The following is a 16,024-nucleotide window of genomic DNA, read 5'->3' as shown; positions in this document are numbered from 1 at the left end:
TATGTGCAATATTTGCAGGAGAATACAACTAAGGCACATGCACTTTCATATTTAAGTAATGTTGCATAATTGCATTTGCATTCTGACCCCAAACAAAGTTTACATGAGAATATGAAAAAGGCACTTGCACTTTTAAATCTTGCCTTATTGCACAATTGCACTTGCACTTTGAGCTCTATGTTCACATTAGAATGTGGGAAAGGCACTAGCACTTTGATATTTAAGCAGTATTGCACAAATGCACTTGCACTTTAAGCCCAGAGTCCTTATATTGGAATATTATTGTAACGGACTATGATTAGAGAAAAACCAAGATGGGTTTATTTAAAATCACACACTTTCATATGCACTTTAGTGATAAAATACCAGCCATTGGATTATGTAAACTTATTGCCTAGGGTGAATACCAAATACCTGTGCACTTGCATTTGCTGCCTCTCACTACTAAACTTGCATTGTGCACTTTACTAAAGGCATATTAACAGATCCCAATTTTAATAGGCCAGTGGTGTAAACAAACAAGTCTCTCTTTAGGTCAAATCACTGATCTTTTAAACCAGTGCTCAGACTGAACATTGATGTCATAAAACATGATATATTTGTGCAATTGGGCGATAAGAAGAAGGAAAAAACTGAGGTACAATGCCAAGAACATAAGATTGAGTGTTAGACAAAGGGCATAGTTGAGTTGCACTTAAGAAAATCATGGTTTTTGGATGACTAGATCAACATGGGTTTAACCATAGCGGAGCACTGTATTATTTCTCACGATCGATACACAAGCATGCAAACAAAAAATAAAAAATAAAAAAATTGAAAAACGAATTGAAAAATAAACACTACAACAAATAGCTTTAAAAAGTATAAATAAAGATACAAACAAATGAGGAAGACAAACTGATAGCATGCCAAATTTATAAGGTTTTGTTTTTAATATTTTTTTATTAGTAATGTTCACGTGTTGGAATGTGTTTAATACATGATTTTATGTTTATAACAATTATGATGTTTAAACCATGAAGGCCGTACAACAAGTGTTGAATTTGAAAAGTATGTCTTTCATGTCTATGGAATCATGTGACTGACACTCCCAACAAAGGGAGGGCAGAAGTGGAGCTCAGTGTGTGAGCAAGGAAGGGGATCCTGTCGAAACGCGTTACAGCATATTAAATTAATAAACTTACTTGAAACTGAAATTGCGGTGTCGGTATCTAGCTGTCAGTGTGTGTATATATATATATATATATATAAATATATAATATATATATATATATATATATATATATACTACATACATACATACATATATATATATATATATATGTATATATATTACCTACTGGCGGTCGCCAGTAGGTAGTTATAGTTAGGACCGTGTTTCCATAGGAAATCTGCAACATTCTATTTTGAATAACTTTGGCGCCGATTGACGAATCCTGGCGAAATTTTCAAAATACGTGGGGCGCTCCGCTCCGTTCCTACCCTGAAAGTCTCGGGGGGGATTCGTCAAGCGGGGGCTGAGAAAAAGGGGGGGTCCCAAAACGTGTTTTCCCCATGCATTTTTCCGTAGGACCTTTAGTCCAAGCTACAGCCCGAACGGCTGAACAGAATTACTTGAAATTTGGCAGAGAGGTAGTCCTCAGTTCAGGGATGTGCCTTTTGTAGGTCTGGTGTAAATGTGTTCAGTATTTGCTGTGAAAATAGCATTTAAATCAATATATATATCTATAGGCGCGCTCCGAGCGCGTACGGTAAGCTTACCGTACGCGTACGCTGCCGTGCGCGAGCGCAATTCTGATTGGTGGTTACATGACTGTAAACATTCGAATCGGTCGAAATCAGGAAGTGTCGGCCTCCATTTTGTGTGTCTTACACTGATTAACAAAGGAGGAGAACGTGGAAAGGGGGCAACGAAGAGAGTTGCAGACCCCCTAGCGTTTGTCAGGGGGTCCAAGACGGTCATAAAAGTATGAAAAATACATGTAATTTTTTTTTTAAATCGCGGGGTGCGCGTACGGTAAGCTTACCGTACACGTACGGTAGAAAAAAAAACAAGAAAAAAAATAGAAGAAAAAAACAAATTTAAGTGTTAAGATATTAGGGGGCTATAAAAAGAGCCGTTGTGTTTATGAAGTGTTTTTTGGTACCTATAAGTAAGTACCGATGCAGAGTCTAAAGTTCAAGAGGAAGACTCTGTTGCCTTCATCAGTGAAATGTACACCGTCTCTTCTATAAATGCCTTGCATGTTGTAACGCAAGTTGTTGTAGTATATAGAACCCATACCATAGTTTCTGAGGAAAGCAGAAATAGATTTGTTGACGTGCTTTCTTGCTTTGTCAATCTGCGGACAAAATTGGTTGGACCAGTTCCACTTTTGCTTTGGCATATGTTAGAATATACAAAGGCAGATTGAGGAAAAAGCGACATCAATTGAACAAAGGTGTCCTTAATAAGCATTTCCAGACCTACACCAGTTAAAGTGCCTAGGTCATTTCCACCACAGTGCACAATAATAAGGTTAGGCTGTGGGAGATGTTAAAAGGTTTTCACCAAAGGCAATAATTGGTGCCACTTTAACCCTCTCTGACCAATCCATTTAATGTCTACATTTGGCAAAGCAAGGTCTCTCACCATACCTCTGTTTTCTGCATACTTTTCACTCCAGAAGACATAGCTGTGACCTACAATCCACACTGTGAACATCTTTCAAGGAGATCTGGATGCACTCAGAAGGTGTCTTTCAGTAGAATGGCAATATGAAATGAAAGACAGATGGAAAATGGAGGCATACATATTTTTTTTTAATAAAAAGAACTCATTGGCTGATTCAAATCTTTTTACAGTAAAAAGTAGGCTGTATGTGTACATTTTAGAAGCATGTTTTGTATTGGTTCAGAAAATTGTGTTCCCACAGAAGATTAGTTTGGATTTGCTGTTAGGTTGGACAGGTGAAGCACTCTTGCTCTTTGGATTTGAAACATTGTGTGGTGAACTTCTGACCTCTCTCCTCACAGCGGTGTTCCATGAGCTGTTGCTATGGTAGCAGGCAGAAGTCAAGTTGGGGGAAGGGTACATTTGGAAAAGGGTTGAAGTTTTCAACCAATAGAAATGTGTGATTTCATTTGAAAAAAAGTGGGAAGCACTGAGATTTGTAATTAACATGTATATGTGTGAAAAAAGAGAGGGAAACATTGCCATTTACTGGTTGTGGAGAGAGGAGAGAGGTGTAGAGCTCTGATATTCTGACTCTGATAGTCTGCTGTTTGAGTGACACATTTCTTTCTCAACTAACTAATTTTAAAGGTGAGTTATGAGTTTGAGAGGGGATGTATGTGGTGATTTTTGATATAAATATTAGAATTGTGATTCTTCTTTAAAAGTTATGTTTTACATTTTGTGGTTTGGGAGATATTTAACTGTCTTTAACTAGTTAAATATTATGGAGTGTGTTTTTACCATAAGTTAAGGTGTACTGGTATCACTGAGGAATACTGTTTTGTGCCTAGAATCAACCCATGAGTCTGTGTGCACACAGGAATTGTTGTTAGAGATTTTAATAGTGATGGTCCGGTACAGTAAGAATGGCATTTGTAGGAAAGGGGCAGCTTTCTTTTTGTAAATATGATGGTTTCCATTCAGCATAAATCAGTAAGACAGAAATGGGAGGCAAATGCTAACACATTTGAAATTGATATCGCAGATTTTGCTTATAATCATGCAATTGCTAGGCTTGGTCATACATATACAAAACTGCAATTAAACCTTGCCACACATGTACTTTTACATATATTACTACAATGTTTAAGCTGTTATGGATGCATGCATGAATATGTCTCTTGCAACTGAAAATACACAGTCTGCATAAGCAGACGGTTAGCACACACCCAGCAGTTTATCCTGTAGAATCATGCTGAGTATTCACAAGTGAGTGGTGTTTCAGGTAGCAGTGAGTAACGCTAATACATTCAACATCACTAAGGCTGATTTCTTTTGCTGGAGTGTAGTCAGTCACCAAGGTCACACATGTTCATGGTCTCAAAAAGCTGTTTGCACATGTGCTCTTTTCTGTTTCTGAAAACTGTAATGAAAATGGATCAGACTGTTAGAGTACTTAACAATTGCAGAAAAAAACAGTAGTAAGTGTGCTTTGAAATTGGCAAGCAAATTTCATTTTCTGCGTAAAATCACAGCATGAGTCTGTGAGCACAGAGGAATTGCTGTCAGAGATGTATTTCGTGTCACTCTGGTTCTTTTTGGAAGTATCCATGCATATGTCTCTTGTAACTGAAAATACACAGTCTGCATAAGCAGACTCTTAGCACACACCCAACAGTTTATCCTGTAGAATCATGCTGAGTATTCACAAGTGAGTGGTGTTTCAGGTAGCAGTGAGTAATGCTAATACATTCAACATCACTAAGGCTGATTTATTTTGCTGGAGTGTAGTCAGTCACCAAGGTCACACATGTTCATGGTCTCAAAAAGCTGTTTGCACATGTGCTGTTTTCTGTATCTGAAAACTGTAATGAAAATGTATGCGACTGTTAGAGTACTTAACACTTGCAGGAAAAAACAGTAGTAAGTGTGCTTTGAAATTGGCAAGCAAATTTCATTTTCTGGCTAAAATCACAGAAAACAGTAGTAAGTGTGCTTTGAAATTGGCAAGCAAATTTCATTTTCTGCCTAGAATCACAGCATGAGTTTGTGAGCACACAGGAATTGTTGTCAGAGATGTATTTTGTGTCACTCTGGCTCTTTTTGGATGTATCAATGCATATGTCTCTTGTAACTGAAAATACACAGTCTGCATAAGCAGACTCTTAGCACACACCCAGCAGTTTATCCTGTAGAATCATGCTGAGTATTCACAAGTGAGTGGTGTTTCAGGTAGCAGTGAGTAACGCTAATACATTCCACATCACTAAGGCTGATTTCTTTTGCTGGAGTGTAGTCAGTCACCAAGGTCACACATGTTCATGGTCTCAAAAAGCTGTTTGCACATGTGCTCTTTTCTGTATCTGAAAACTGTAATGAAAATGTATCAGACTGTTAGAGTACTTAACACAGTAGTAAGTGTGCTTTGAAATTGGCAAGCAAATTTCATTTTCTGCCTAAAATCACAGCATGAGTCTGTGAGCACAGAGGAATTGTTGTCAGAGATCTATTTCGTGATACTCTGCTTCATTTAGAATTGCATTCGTATGAAAGGGGAAGCTTGTTTTCTGGAAATGTGGTGGTTAGCATTCAGCCCAAAACAGTTTCTCAAATAAGAGGTGTTGGACCTGGCCCTTCTGGCAGGTTCACCCCCAAAACTTTTTGCTTTTTATGGGTGACTTAGTGTAATGATTTTTGGCTTCTGCGCACTTTACCGCTGTGTCCCAGGGTAAAGTGCGTGCGTGTGTTGAGGTTGGCCTGCCCTCCCATAGGAATGCATGGGGGAATGTATGTGTCCTGGTAGTTCCTGATGCGTGGGGTGTGCAGGCCCGAGTTTGGTATGTGCGGACTCGTGTGATTGAATGCTGCGCGATGATGTGTGCGGTGTGCATGTACCTAGTGTGGAAGTGCCACTTCTAGAAGTGGGCACTTCAGTGTGCAGTATGAAATGTGTGGCTTGTCTGGCGATTGGCTGGTGGAGGTCATGTGACGGACTAGGGAAATCCCCAGAGTCAGGAGGAGTCACCCAGTGGTGAATGGGAGTTTAGCATACTGATGGCTGGGGAGGAGTATACCTGGGTCCTGAATAGGACAGGGCTTTCCCCACACACTGCTGGCTCCGGCCCCTGTGGTGCGTCTGATGACCCTGGCCTGCCAGTGAATAGGGAGAGGGGCTGAGCAAAACAAAGTGCTCATGAACCTGTTGTAACTGGTTCGCCCCTTCCCTGCACCTTCAGACGAAGACTTTTTCTGTATAAAAAGGGGCTGTGTCCCCTTACAATTTGTTCTCTTGCAGGATCCACTTGAGGAGGGGCCTGCTGTTGCTGGGCGCCAGGAGAGACCGCCACTGGGGACTGCCTCCCTGCTGGAGGGCCCTGTGAGCTGGCTCTGGGCCCAGTCTTTGCCCCCCTGCTCTTGAAAGACTTTATTGGTGGACCTTCCTTTGCTTATAGCGCCTGGGAGCGCTTTTTGGGCTTTATAGCGCTGGGAGCGCTGTTTTGCTTTATAGCGCTGTGAGCGCTTGGATCCTGATAGCGGGTGCCCACCCCGCTTATTTGTGGTATTTACGGAGGGAGCCCACCCCTCTTGTAACGGGGAGAATCACCGCTGTGGCCCGGTTCGTAACCGGAAGTCAGGCGGCCCGTGTTGGGACGTGGGCGGGACGTGACAAAGCAGGAAGCGGACGGGAGCCTACCCCGCGCTCCTGCACTGAAGCCGGAACTCCTTGTTGACTGACGCGGGGCTCCCGTGAGGTCGGGGGAAGCCCCGCGCCGAGAAGAGGAAGCAGCGCCGTGACCGCCCCAGCCTCGCCGCGAGAGAAGTGCTGCGGGAGTGTTGCCGGTCCCGTGACTCAGACGACGGAGTCCGGAGGTGAGTGGGGGCTGCAGGAGGGCGATCCTTGTCTGTGAGCCCCGTGAGGCTCCAGTACAGAGCCCCGTAGGGCTCCAACGAGCGGGGGCATTTTTCTTAGTTTCTGAGCGCGAGGGCTCCACCAACGTCTGGGGGCATTATCCTTTTTGAGTCCAGGAGAAGGACTCCAACGTGGGGGACATTGTCGTTTCTGAGCGCGGGGCGCTCCAACGGGTCCACAGTGTGCCTTGAGCCCCGTGTGGCTCTAACGTGGTGGCAGGGTTTGGTCGAGCCCTGTGAGGCTCCCACGAGTGGACAAATACTGGTCTAGAGCCCCGAGGCTCCATTCATACGGGGGCATTTCTTGTCATAGAGCCTACGAGGCTCGAGGGGACATTTGGTAGGGACAGAGCCCAGCGAGGGCTCCAGAGGCACGTCGGTGCCTGAGTTCCGTTCCACAGCTGCCCAGCACTTAGTGGGCAGCTGCAACGTTTAGGTTGGGGATAATTACGTTTTGCTCTGCGCAGCTGGCGCAGCCTGACTGGGACAGAGCGTCCTAGCCCCGACAAGGCCAGTTGGCTTAGGGACTTCCACAGGTGGTGGCTCATGTGAGTTTTGCGCTATGATTCCTAACCTGCACCTCTGAATGTATTTCGATGCGTCATGTGCCTTGATTTACACCGCTGAATGTGTTTTGACGCATCATGTGTTTTCCTTACCTGCACCTCTGAATGTATGTTTATGCGTCATGTGCCTTGCTTTACACCGCTGAATGTATTTTATGCATCATGTGTTTACCTGCCCGGCACCCCTGAATGGGTTTATGCGTCATGTGCCATGTCCTACACCGCTGAATGTTTTATGCATCATGTGTAAGGTGTGTTTACCCCTACAGGTATTGTGATACTTAGGTGGTTGTTTGTTTTCTCCTAGTACAGGTGGTGCTAGTGAGGTTCTGGTTCCCTGCGCGATTTTCCTAAGGTGGTTAGGGTTGCGTAGGTGATGCGTACATGTTACCAGTGGTTACTGGTGGTGTTATATGTGTGTTTTGTGCTACAGTAATTTTATATTCTAAAAAGTGCTAATTCCTGACAGTGGTCCATGTGGCCCTGTCCCCTGTACATATAATCCCTTGTAAATTCTGCCCGTGCCTGTTGGCACATTGTAAAGTGTGTATTTATTATCTAATGTGTTTTACTATAATACAAAGGCTATTTTTATAAAATACCTTGTGTGGAGTTTCCTTTGTGGTGGGCCTTGGGTGTTGTTGCTGGGTGCGCGCGCAAACGCTTTACACATTGCCTCAGAGATAAGCCTGACTGCTCATGACCAGCTACCAAGGGGGTGAGCAGGGGTTATCTTTGGCGTGTAACTTCCTTGCCCTGACTAAAGTGGTGGTTTCTGCCTGGCTTTGGCGCAAGCCCGAGCCAACCAGAAATTCCAGTTCTAACAAGAGGCAAATGCTAACATATTTGAAATCAACATGGTAGATTTTTCTTCCACTCTTGCAATGGGTCATGTAGTTGCTACATGCTAAAAACTCATATTAACCCTTACCACACATGTAGTCTTACATACATGTTTACAGTGTTTATGCAGTTATGTAAGGGTCCATTCAAGTCTCTCTTGCACCTGACAGTAGACAGTCTCCAGAACCACACTCTTAGCAGAGAGCTAGCTGTTTTTCCTGTACACTCATGCTTACTAATCAGCACTGTGTGGTGTTTTAGGTAGGAGTGAGGAACTCTAATGCATTGAACATCACCAAGGATCATTATCTTTGCTGGAGTGTAGTCAGTCAGCCAGGTTATACATGTACATGCTCTAAAAAAGCTGATTGGACATGTGCTCTTTTCTGCCTCTCTAAACTATAAAGAAAATGTGTCAGACTGTTAGAGTAATTAACAGTTGCAAAAAAAAAAAAGTAAGTGTGCTTTTGATTTTTGATCTTAGAGATTAAATTCGTGTTGGTTTTGTTGTGTTTGTCACTTGTAGGAAAGGGGTAGATAGTGTTATAAGAAAAGAAAAGATCATAACAAATATAGTAATATATTTAAATTACAAAAAGGTATTTTTTTTTAGTTTCTTTCAGGTATTGCTGCAGAGCAGTGAAGGAAATATAAGATGCCTGTAAAATCAAGACAGCGAAAACAACAGAAAAAACATGTATATTTGAAGACAACTGGAGGACCGAAGTTAGTTGAAGATGCTCATGTTGGGAAAAAGAAAAAGTCTTCTGGTAAGCAGACAAAGGAATTCTTTAAAAATATATTTAAAAAAAGGAAAAATTTAAAAAATGTCCCCATTGGAAAAACTGTTTCAAGTAGAAAACAACAGGAGAATAGTGAGAATTTACTAAATGCTAATGTACAAGCAGAAGCTATAAAAATTGACTTGAAAAGAAAATCAGCATTTAAAGAGATCCGTAGGAAAATGTTTCAGAGAAGAGTGATGTCCAATTTGCTAAAGGATGTGAAAAAATATAAGAAAAGAGCTACATTTTACAAGAGAAAAAAAGATATTGAAGCCATTGTAGCTAAGGCTTTAGAATTAAAAAGAAAACTATTCATTTTAATTTTGAACAGGATGCGTACATTAGAAAAAATAGTCAATGTAATGAAGTCACAAAGCAAAACGAAAAGAGTAGTGAAAAGAAATAACTTGTGTAAAGTGTTTTTAGGAGAATGGATGCATAGTTCAAGTACTGAACCATTTTTTAATGAAGAGAGTTATCTTCAAAGTAATAGTTTGCTGCATGCAGTTGACACCACTGGACGAGCATATGAAGTAAAAGATGGTTGTATAATGGAAAAGGAGAAAATGGTTCCAAGAAATGAGGAAGAAGTGATTGCGGATGAGGTTATGGGGAGACGTCCTAAAGCCCCAGTGTATACTTGGAATTGTAGTAGTATTTGTACTTTGCGCCAGGAATCTATTGATAAATTACGTGAGTTTTTAAGAGAATATAGTAAAAAGAGTGTTAAACAGAAGATTAAGGTGCTTCAAGGACTAGATCCATGCAGAGTGAGAGAGAATACTGGTTTGCAAGGACACTCTCTGGCTTGTCTATCTAGGAAAGTTTGTCAAAGTGTTTTTCACCATTTTAGGATGCTGGCAGTTCATCATACTGAAATTAGAAAATTTGTGAGAAGATTGTATTTTGCTAAATGTCCAGCACTAAAGTTAAATGAGTTGAATAAGGCTCTGTTCCGTGTATCTGTATCAGATGTTGAGAAGGTTACTGATGAAATTCAGTTAAGTTACTTTGGTCCGGAACAAGAAAGTGCAGGGAATGGCACAGTTATTGAGGAAAATGTGGAAGAGAATGTAGAACCCTCCGTAAATAAGAAATTTGAAGATCACAAAACAAAATTTGCTATCATCTCTAACAGGAATGTTGATCTCTACAAAAAAAGTGAAGAAGAAGAAAATTATAAGTGGAAGGATTTTGCAACATATATATTTCTTGAAAATTGTTTTGATTTGGGTGAAGATCATCGTATTTGTAAATACTGTTACAACAAGTTAGAAGAAAATAAAATGCCAGCTAGAGCTGTACATAATAATTTAGAATTGGTTGAAGTTCCTGCAGAACTTTCTGATTTAAATACGTATGAGTCTATACTCATTCAATGTGTTCATCCGTTCCAGACCATAGTACGTATGGAGCCAAAAATAGGCAAATTACCTCCTTCAGATTTACAGAGAGGTTTAAAAGGAAGAGTTGTCTATTTGCCGTTGGATTTGAAAAAAAATATGGAAACTATTGATACAGATACTTTGGAAACTGAACCATTAGGTATTCTGGTTAATGGTGTACCTACAAAGAGTAAGAAAATTTGGCAGGAGCTGGTAGATGTACGGAAAGTACAATGAGCAAATTTATATTTGAAAAGGAATAATAAATGGTATGAATCAATTTATATAGATGAAGATGAAGATGATGTACTAGGAGACACAGAAATACCAACTGGGCAAATTGAAAAAGTTGACAAGTCAAAAGAAGAAGAAATTTATGAACATTTCAGCATACATCCTCTTCATTCCAAAGACGTAATGGCAAACACCATTGATCTGTTTCAAATGAAAAAAGCACAAGGAACTCCCGTGAGTGTATGGGAGGAGAGCTTGGAAGCTCGTTGTTTTCCCCAGCTGTTTCCTACAGGAGAAGGTGGACGATACGATGAACGTCCAGTCCACATTCCTGCTTCTGAGTATCGGACTACAAGATTATATGCAGAAGATCCCAGATTTCGTCAAAGTATTCCTTATTTGTTCCATCTGTTATTTGAAAGTGACTTGTCTGCACTATCTTATGCAGTAAACCGCATTTTAAAAAGTGGAACACATCTACATAATGTGTCTGCTAAGGATTTTATGAACAAAGTGCAGCAGCGAGATGATCATTTGGAATCACAATTGATCAATCTGATGGCTTGTCAGCGTGGGACGAATGAATATTGGTACCGACGCCATGGAGAATTGAAATGTATGTTACGGAATTTAGGAACTCCTACATGGTTCCTAACCCTAAGCTGTGCCGAGTACGCTTGGGATGATTTACTGGATTTTCTACGAGAGGCAAATTCAAACATTAAAAACATCGAATACAAGACAGCAGGAGAACTGTGCTCATTGGATCTGGTTAATGTTTGCAGATATTTCAATCATAGATTTGAGGCTATGATGTCCTTCATCTGCAATAAAAAAAATCCACCGCTTGGAGAAGTTGTGGATTTCTTTTGGAGAAAAGAGTACCAAGCAAGAGGTGCTCCTCATATTCATATGATGTTGTGGATCAAGGATGCTCCAAAATTTGGAACAGATGCTGATGAAGCAGTGTTATCTTTCATTGAAGAATATGCAACATGTGCTATACCTAAAAGCACAGAAGAGAAAAAGTTAAAAGAGCAAGTTTTACGTTTCCAATGTCATCGGTGTGGAAAATACTGTCGACGGAAGTACAAGACCAAAGATAAATTCTACACAAAATGTCGATTTGGATTTCCTAGACCTGTTCTTTCAAAAGGAAGAGTCAACAGTTTTATGTCAGCTGTGCGACATACTATTACAAGAAAATCTCCCAAAAATACGTACAACCTAAGAAGAAAAGAAGAGTCAAAATATATAAATGACTACAACCCAGTCATTTTATCCATGTGGAATGCTAACATGGATATTCAGTATGTGGCAGACAATTCTATTGCTGTTGCTCGGAATGTCACATCTTACATCACTAAATCTGAGAAAACGGAATTGAAGGAAATGTGGGAAGAGATTTCTCACGAGAAGACTGTCAGTAAGAAGCTGTACAGTTTCAGTTTAAAGATGTTATCACATCGAGAAATTGGATCCTACGAATGTTCAGATAGGTTATCATCTGCAAGTCTGTACTCGAAATCAAGAAAAATAATTTGGGTCAGTTTAGGCCTTGCAGGAATGCGAAATCGGGTACTGAAATCTGTTGGAGAAATTGAATATTTGGCCGAGAACGACCCAGAAAGTACAGATATTTTGAAAACAAACATGTTGGACACATATTACCCAAAAAGAAGTCATCATCTTGAGAACATGTGTCTCTATGAAGTGCTGCAGAACTAAACTTTTTCACGGAAAGCCACAGAAGACATCAACAATGGAAAATATAAAGTCATTGGTGAGGAAGGATGTTTGGTGAAGCAAACAAAAGGAAGTTTGATTAATCACAGGAAGCTGAGTTGTGACACTACTGAGAAAAAGGAATTTTACTACTTGGCACTTTTACAGCTGTTTAAACCATAGCGTTCAGAGGACGAACTACTTGGAGAATTTCAAAGCTATGAGGATTCATTTAATGCATGTAAAGATACCATTGAATGCAGTATTTTCAGGAATTATGTCCAAATGTTAAACGAAGAAATTGAACAGGAAGCTACAATTGCAGCTGAAGTAGCTAGAGACAGTTCTCAAGACAGCCAAAGTTCTGGAACGCTCAGTCAAGATCCACTAGGACAGCCAATCTTAGAAAATGAAGCTGCAATAGCCATGACTGAAGTGGAAACGGCTATGAATCAAGCTCAGGAATATTTAATAGACTTACCAGATTTGGAACAACAACTGAATGAAGAACAACAACAAATTTATGAAGAAGTCAGAAAAAAAATTGATCACGGATTACTACATAATAATAATAATAATAATAAAGCGTTTTATAAAGCGCATGGCTGCACAACTGTGTATCCCCGCGCTAATTGCTGACAAAAACTCCTTACAGCTCACCGAGACAGAGAGACAGGGAAATGTTAATAAGGGAAGAGATGAGTTTTTAGTTTAGCTCTAAAGAGGATTTCTGACGGTTCCATTCTCAGATGAACTGGCAGGGCATTCCAATGCTTTGCTCCAAGAAAACTAAAGGAGCGACCGCCCAGTCTTGCTCTATTGATCCGGGGAAGTTTGAATTGTGACATACCCGAGGATCTGAGGTTTCTGGTAGGGCGGTGGATAGTTAGAAGATTTCTCAAATAAGTGGGTCCTTTGTTGTGTGCAATTCTATGGGCATAGCAGAGAGCCTTAAATCTGATTCTTTCTCTAACTGGAAGCCAGTGAAGCTTGGACAAGGTTGCTGTAGCGGATGTTCTTTTTGGTAAACCTAGTACCATGCGGGCGGCCGCATTTTGAATGCATTGAAGCTGGTGCAGTTGTTTTTGGTTCGCACCTAAAAGGAGAACGTTTCCATAATCCAGGTGGGGCGTTATCAGTGCATGCACTAACGTTTTCCTTGCTTCAATGGGAACAAGATCAATAGTCTTACGCAAGATTTTTAACGTGCCCATACATTTGCCAATTGTTTTATTGACTTGTGTTCTTCCCGACAAATCCGAGTCAATCATTATTCCTAGGTTTTTGACCATTTCGACTGGGTGGGGGCAATCGCCCATTGTAGTAGGCCACCAAGCCTGGGACCATATGGAGGTTTTATTCCCTACCACTAGCACCTCCGTTTTGTCGCCATTCAAACGGAGGCAGTTATTATCCATCCAGGTGGCGACCGCTGCCATGCAGCTAGAAAAATTGGTGGCAAATTTTTCGCTGTCTGGGGTGAGTTTGAACATGAGCTGGGTGTCGTCGGCATAACTGACAATGCCCACCCCAAAATTCTCTACGACTCGAGCTAGGGGTTCCATATAGATGTTGAACAGGGTAGGGCTCAAACTAGAGCCCTGTGGGACCCCATAGCTGATGTCGCGAGAAGATGACTTGAAGGGTGGGCAATGTATTTCACATGCACATCATTTGAACCAATTAGGTTGTATGTGAGTGGACAAGCTGGAACTGGGAAAAGTTTCTTAATTAAAGTCATCAGAAGCTACCTACAGCAAAAAACTGATTCAACTTTATCTTGTGTTGTTACTGCTCCAACTGGGTTAGCAGCATATAATATTAAAGGAATTACTCTCCATCGCTTGCTAATGTTACCAGTGGAGCATGAGAACAAAATAGAATATCACAAGCTAACTGGCGAAGCATGTTTCGAAGTTTCAAGAGTGTTGAAGAAGATGCAAGTTCTCATTATTGATGAGGTAAGCATGGTATCAAACTTAATGCTTGCCTTTGTGCATTTAAGAATGCAGCAAATTCTAAAGAGAGACTATGACGTGTTATTTGGTGGAAAACATATTATAGTTTTTGGGGATCTTCTACAGCTTACTCCAGTTAAAGGACAACCAGTGTTTAATACTGTGACACATGAGGACACGAAGAAGTCATTAGGAAGCATTGGTAATGCGAATATTTGGTCATTCTTTGAGTACAAAGAACTCACTACCACTATGAGGCAAGCAAACGATGAAGAATATGGAAGTATTCTGAAAGATATCAGAATTGGACTACTCACAGAAGTTGGCAGAAAAGCATTACAGAGTCGGTTGCTACATAATTTACTTCCAAGTGAAGAAATAGTTGCAGAGAAAATATACAAGAACATTGCAGAAAAAATACTGTAATCTGCTTAATGCCAACACTACGTGAATGCTAAATATTCAATGAGGAACTTTTGAAATTGGAAAAGGAAGAGATTAAGAAAATGGAAGCAGTGGACAAAATCCAACATGAAAGAATTACTATTACATTAACAGGCGAACTGAAAAATAAATTGGATTCTCTAGAGAAGAACATTTCGAAAACAGCTGGATGAGAAAAAAATCTATATCTTTGCATGAACTGTCGAGTATTTTTAAGGAGAAATGTGGATGTTGAAAAAGGTTTAGTAAATGGAGCTATGGGTAAAGTTGTGGGTTTTGTTAACTACCAGAAAAAACAAGGAATTGAGTTTTTAAAAATAAAATTTGATCAGATTGAAGAGGTAAAAGACATTAGTCGTTGTTCAGTTCGTTTTTTGCTTGTGAAAGACTTATATGTACGTAGGAAGCAGTTTCCATTTTCTCTAGCATATGCTGTAACTATTCACAAGTGTCAAGGATCAACTGTTGATAGTGCATTTGTAAACACTGGATCTACTGTGTTCAAAGAAGGTATGGCGGGGAACAACCTTTACAACGCAACTTTTACAACGCACTACACTTACAACGCATTTTTTACAACGCAACATCCACTACAACGCATTTCATTACATCGCATGACACTACAACGCATTTTTAAAATCTACCTTTACAACGCATTCCATTACATCGCATACTACTTTTACAACGCATACCATTACAACGCATAATATTACATTGCATTTAAGTTAAGTATGCACCCCCTGGAGTTAGAATAGTAAATTTTATCAATACACTATCCAACACTTACCCTACTGTTGCACCCCCTGGAGTTAGAATAGTAAATTTTACCCCTACACTATCCAACACTTACCCTACTGTTGCACCCCCTGGAGTTAGAATAGTAATTTTTACCCCTATACTATCCAACACTTACCCTACTGTTGCACCCCCTGGAGTTAGAATAGTAATTTTTACCCCTACACTATCCAACACTTACCCTACTGTTGCACCCCCTGGACTTAGTATAGTAATTTTTACCCCTATACTATCCAACACTTACCCTACTGTTGCACCCCCTGGAGTTAGAATAGTAATTTTTACCCCTACACTATCCAACACTTACCCTACTGTTGCACCCCCTGGAGTTAGAATAGTAATTTTTACCCCTATACTATCCAACACTTACCCTACTGTTGCACCCCCTGGAGTTATAATAGTAATTTTTACCCCTACACTATCCAACACTTACCCTACTGTTGCACCCCCTGGAGTTAGAATAGTAATTTTTACCCCTATACTATCCAACACTTACCCTACTGTTGCACCCCCTGGAGTTAGAATAGTATTTTTTACCCCTATACTATCCAACACTTACCCTACTGTTGCACCCCCTGGAGTTAGAATAGTTATTTTTACCCCTATACTATCCAACACTTACCTCAAATGCAATGTAATATAATGCATTGTAATGGTATGCGTTGTAAAGGTAGTATGCGATGTAATGGAATGCGTTGTAAAGGTAGTTTTTAAAAATGCGTTG

Source organism: Triturus cristatus, chromosome 12 (genome assembly GCF_964204655.1).
Source record: "Triturus cristatus chromosome 12, aTriCri1.1, whole genome shotgun sequence".
NCBI lineage: Eukaryota > Metazoa > Chordata > Amphibia > Caudata > Salamandridae > Triturus > Triturus cristatus.
The sequence above is the reverse complement of the archived record's forward strand: the minus strand, read 5'-3'. Positions refer to the sequence as shown.